This window comes from Loxodonta africana, chromosome 13 (assembly GCF_030014295.1).
Source record: "Loxodonta africana isolate mLoxAfr1 chromosome 13, mLoxAfr1.hap2, whole genome shotgun sequence".
Lineage (NCBI taxonomy): Eukaryota > Metazoa > Chordata > Mammalia > Proboscidea > Elephantidae > Loxodonta > Loxodonta africana.
The window spans coordinates 41,567,085-41,572,714 of record NC_087354.1 but is presented as its reverse complement, the minus strand read 5'-3'; positions in this window follow the sequence as shown (position 1 = coordinate 41,572,714).

Genomic DNA, 5,630 nt, shown 5'->3' with positions numbered 1-5,630 from the left:
GGTCCCCACGCAGCCGGCGGCAGGTGAAGGGGGCGGGCGCGGGCCCTAGAGACTCTCTCATTGGGCTTGAGCGTCGCTGGGGTTCTCGGATTGGCTATATGTGAGGGGGCGGGGCAAGGGGCGGGGCTGAGCTAAAGGTCGCGGGAGGGAAGCGAAGTCCGCTGGAGGAAGAAAGGAGGAAAGGAGCCAAGGGTCCGTGCGCTTTTCCCGCCAACCTCGGACAGCGGGCCAGGCCAGCCTCCTCCCGCGGGGCTGACTGTGGAGACCAAAGTGTTGGGGAGGTGATCGAAGGGGCCGCCGACTCTTGGAGTTTTTTTTTCTTTTTTTTTACCTTCGGAGCTTTTCATTCATTCGCTCACTCAGCACAGATCCTCTGAGCCCCTTCTAAGAGCTGCCCCTATGGACGCTGTGGAGACACAGGGGTGAACAAGGCATGCTCCTTGCCCCCGAGGCGCTCACGGAGAAATGTACCCCATAAACATGTAAAAACCAAGCAGTGATATCTTATTCCCAGGAAGGGCGGAAGGGGGAGGCTGCAGGGCCCTTGGTGAAAATCGTTGTTGCTATCAGTTATCATTGAGTCTGCCGGACTTGGGGCGACCCCCATGCACAATGGAACGAAACGCTGCCTGGCTCTGCACCATCCGCATGATCGGCTGCACATCGGACGACCTTGTGATCCATAGGATTTGCGTTGTCTGATTTTCAGTAGCAGATCGCCAGGCCTTTCTTCCTAGTCCGTCTTAGTCTGGACGCTCCACTGAAGCCTGTTCAGCATCACAGCAACACTCAAGCCTCCACCGACAGATGACTGGTGGTTGGGCATGAGTTGCTGCAGAAATGGAATAGTCTCCAGCATGAAAGGCGAGCATTCTACCACTGAACCACCCCTGCCCCCAAGTGGTGCAAGTGGGAGGCTGCTAATCTGGCCTGAGAGGCCAGACCCCTGACCTCTGAGGAAGTCTTTGCCCAGCAAAGAAGATAGGGCACAAGTGTGGGCAAAAGCAGAGAGGCAGAGAGGGCATCAGAGAGGACGGTGCCCTTAGCAAAAAGTCCCTGGTGAGGCTGCAGCATGCTCCAGAGGGAGAAGCTGGAGAGGTAGCAAAGGCCAAATTACAATCTGGATCTCGAATGCCATGCCAAGACATGTGGCTTTTATCCCGAGATGAGTGGGGCATCGTGGAAGGTTGTTCAGCGGAAGAGCAGTGTGAGCAGAGTTCACTGGGACCAGGCCAGCTGCCTGTGGGGAGAGTGGATGGGAGGGGAGTGTGGAGGCTGGGAGACCAGTGAGGAAGCTGTTGCCATGGTCCAGGGGGATGACAGGGCTTTGGACCAAGGTAATGGCAAAGGGGCAGAGGGGAAGGGACAGTCGAGAGTGATTTAGGAGGTAGCTTCAGTGATGGGATCTGTTTGGGAGTGAAGACAAAGGAAGAGTCCAGAGTGACTCCCAGGCCTCAGGCCTGGACAACAGGGCACGAGGTGCACCTCTCCAGGAAGGGAGTATGGGAAAGGGCAGGTATGAAAGGGAAGAGGCCTTTCAGATGGGTGTGAGATACTGTGAGATGCCCAGTGGATGTGGCCAGCAGAGTGCTGGACATATACCTGGGCAAGACTTCTGGCCCAAGGTACAGCCCAGGAGTCATAGTCCTCTGGGGACCACAGGTGAATCCTGGGATGGGAGTTTGTAGAGGCGGGCTAGGAGAGGACCAGGGTCGGAAAACACCAACCTCAGGCGTGAGAAGAGGAACAGTCAGGGAAGGAGTGTGGAGTCCCAAAGCCAAGAGAAGAAAGGGCATTGCACCCTTCAGAGGCCACCAAAGTAGGCGTCTGTGGTCTCTCCAAGAGGGAAGTCACTGGTGACCTTGGCCGGAGTGGGGCCAGGGGGTTCTGGGATGGAGCCAATACAGTAAATGGGGGAAGGAATGCAGGAGAGGAAGGCAGGGTTGGAGACCCTCATTACAGGGGAGAGGCTGAAAGCAGAGAAGGGAGAGGAGGGAGCTGGGAGAGGGGAGCCTTTATTGTCGAGAGAGACCTGGGAAGGGGGGAAATGGAAGATACAGGGGAGAGGACCAGCCCCAGTCATGAGTTGGGGCGGGGGAGTTCCTGCCAAAGGCCTGGGTGTTCTGACACAGGGCTGGGTAGGGATGGGAATGATGTTTGAGGTGGCAGCCCTGGAGGCAGCCTACCTAGTCCTTAAACGTGCAAGCTTAGGGCCTTGCTCTTGCAGCTCCCTCTTCTGGAATGGTCCTCCTGACCTTCGGCCAGCCCCAGGCATTAGCATAAAGTCCATCTTCTCAGAGGGGTCTCTCCAGTCACCCTGTCCCTGGTGGTACACCCACTGCCTCCATCCCATTTCCCTGTTTTATTCAGAGTGCTTATCACTATCAGAAATTGCCTGGCCAGTGTGCTCACTGGTTTACTCTCCGCTTCCCCGAGCACACACACAGGTGAGTGCCAGTGTCATGAGGGCAGGGACTTTGCCTTCTTCACTGCTGGGTCCCCACAGCCTGACACAGTGCCCAGCACACCACCGCCGGTGCTCAGTGACAACTGGAAAGGTAATGCGTGGGGGAGATCACAGGCCTGGCAGGGTGTCGCCGGTCCGTCAGAGGCTGGCTAGCTGCAAAGCTGACCCATCACCTGGGGTGGATGTCAGCCTTGCTGTCACCAGGGGCAGGTTGCTACAGAGATCAAGCTCCAGGCTTCCTCTGGTACAGCAGGCGTGCCCCCTCCCAGAAGTTGGAGTTTCCCCAGTCAGGGACCCCAGGACAACCTGAATCGGGGTCTCCCACCTGCCCCTCCTCATGCTTTAGCTGACCTCCCACCAGGAGACCAGGTAGGTGTCCAGACCTTCTCCATCCCGTCCGCCACCCTCTCACCAGCAGCTCTGCCCTCCTCTACCCCCACTTCCTCATCAAAAACCTCTTTCCAGGTCCAGGGTAAGGTCACACATACGGCTGCAAGCCCAGTGCTCAGCACAGAGCCCCCCACTCCCACCCAGCAAAACCTCAGCAGCTTCGCCTACCGATCTGTGGCTGGCCTTTCACTTCTCACAGTGTCTGTGGAAGGAGAGGTGTGGGCAGGCAGCCATATGCCCACCCAGCTGCTATGAGTACATCATTCATTCCAGAAACACGTACTGAACACCTACTATGTGCCAGACCTTTGCTGGGCACTAGAGATGGAGCTTGAGCACACCCAAAACCAAACCTAACTTATTGCCTGCAAATCCATTCCAACTCATAGCAACCCTATAGGACAGAGTAGAACTGCCCCATGGGGTTTCCAAAAAGCACTGGTGGATTCGAACTGCCAACCTTTTGGTTAGCAGCCGAGCTCTTAACCACTGCACCACCAGGGCTCCAACAAGTCTCTGCTATTACCCAGTTTTCTCACCAGACTATCGAGTTGTAGGGCAAAGAGGAAGACGGACAGAATTTTAGGAAAGCTTACCCCCAAACTGGGGACGTAGGTGGGTGATACTTGGCTTGAACGGTGAGGGTGTTTGCAGAAATGTGTTGGGTTAAAGGTCGTCACACCTGTAACACTGAGAACAGTCAGTTGTTGTTATTGTCAAGAAGAAAAATCTCTCCCTTGCTACCTTTCCAGCATAGAAGAGTGCTGCTTTAAGTAAACAATTTGCGTAAATCCCAACCCACAGGTGAGTTCTGTTTTGGAGGAAGGGGAAGAAACTAGTTACTTGACTCTATCCAAGAATCAACCACGATGCTTCTTTCAATGGGAAGAAAAATGCCATGGAAGAAATTACCTAAGTTCACCTAGTACCCTAGGTACAATATCTCCTCAGGACATTGCAGCCAGAGACCACTAGAGGGCAGCAGAGAGATGGCGATGCTGGAGAGAGGAGGCGCCCCAGGTTGGTTCCCACCAGCCCCAGAGGGCATCAGGGGCCTAATAAAAACACTGCCAATAATAGTTCACATTTATTGAGTGGTTACTCTGGGCTAGATATCCTTCTAAGTGCTTTAGTGAAGATTAACTCATCTGACCCACCAACCCTGTGAGGTGGGTACTATTGTGTCAGCCCCACTCTACAGGAGAGGGAATGAAAGCAAAGAGAGGTTGAGTAACTTGCCTGAGATCACACAGCCAGTAAGGAGTAAATCCAGAATATGAGCCCTGGAGTTCTGTGAGGAGAGAGGGGAGGATGGAGAGCAGAAGGGCAGCTGAAGTCCTCACAGACATAATAACCCCGGTGGGCTCTTCAAGGGCGGTTCCAGAAACAAGCACCATACCAGGGCTTCTAACTCATCAAGGGCCTTGGGTCAACAACCAAGTAAGGTCAGGAAATCTGGGCTCCCCAGAACACATACCCCACACTCCTTGTAAGAATCTGGCCATAGTCACCTCCAGGCCTGGCCCACCCTGTCCCCAGCTTGCAACTAGATCCAGGTCTCTGATGCTACTGGCCACCTGCTACCATCATGCACCTTCCAACTGTGGTCTCTCGGGCTTCACTGTGCGAAGCTGGCTTCAACCTGCCCGTTCTCTTGTCCTTTAGGGGTCCTCATCCACTCTCACCACCAGGCTGGCCCAGGCCTCCTCACTGAGTCAAGAAGGGGCTGGTCAGCCTCAAGGACTGCCGTTGAGGGGTTGAGGTCCAACAAGGATTGAGAAGATGGTGATGGTTTTTCTGCCAGGCAGGAGTTTCAGGTCAAAGCCCAACCTTTTTTTCTTTTTTTTAATTCCCAATGTAACACCCATTTATTGAGCTGCTGCTGTCCTGTGCATTGTAGATGTTTAACAGCATCCCTGGTCTCTACCCACTAGCAGCACTCCTCATCCCAGCTGTGACAGTAAAAAATAGTCTCCAGATATTGCCAAATGTCCCCTTGGGGAAAATTGCGCCTGGTTGAGAACCATTGTAAAAGAGCTCCTGGAAACCCCCTGCTAGATGAACTGCAAGCTCCAGGGGCTCAGTGACCCCATCTGTAGAATGGAAGTGAGCCTGGTTGCCTTAAAGGTTCGTTGTGACTATTAAACAAGGAGTTGGGTGGGAAATGCTTAGAAAAGAGCCTCCCTATCCTTCCTCATTCCTGATTGCCTGGGATTCCAAAGGGTCTGATACCCAAAGGGCACAGACATCCTTGGGGAGGGGGGTGCCGCATTTAAGAAAGAGCCTGGAGGGGGCAATGCTTACACAAGGCTCTCAGCGGGAGGGATTTCAGCCCCTTCTCTGAAGGTGAGGCCCAGCCCTAGGGCCTTTCTGCCCATTCCTGCCTGCCCCTCCTGCCCTGGCTGGGCTGGGAGTGCACGAAAGTGGCATACTGCCATGGACCGTTTGGGAGAGGAAGAGGCAGGTCTCCCCTCAGGCCCAGCTCTCTGTGAGCCCTGCCAAAGCTGCTCACACCTGCCTGACTCTCTGGGGCCCCTCAGCTCTGGCTGGGAAAAATGGCTTCCCCTCCAACCCAGCACCACAGACGCAGGTCCCTGCTTCAGGACTTACCTGTGTCCGGTGAGAGCCAGGAGAGGGGGCAGGCAGCGTCTGAGCCAGCACGGGTGGAAGGGGTCAGAAGCAGATAATCCTATCTCTCAAGGCAAAGCCTGCAACCATTCTCTCTGAGCACCTGCTGTGTGCCAAGCACTGTTGTAAGGGCCGAAATTCAGAG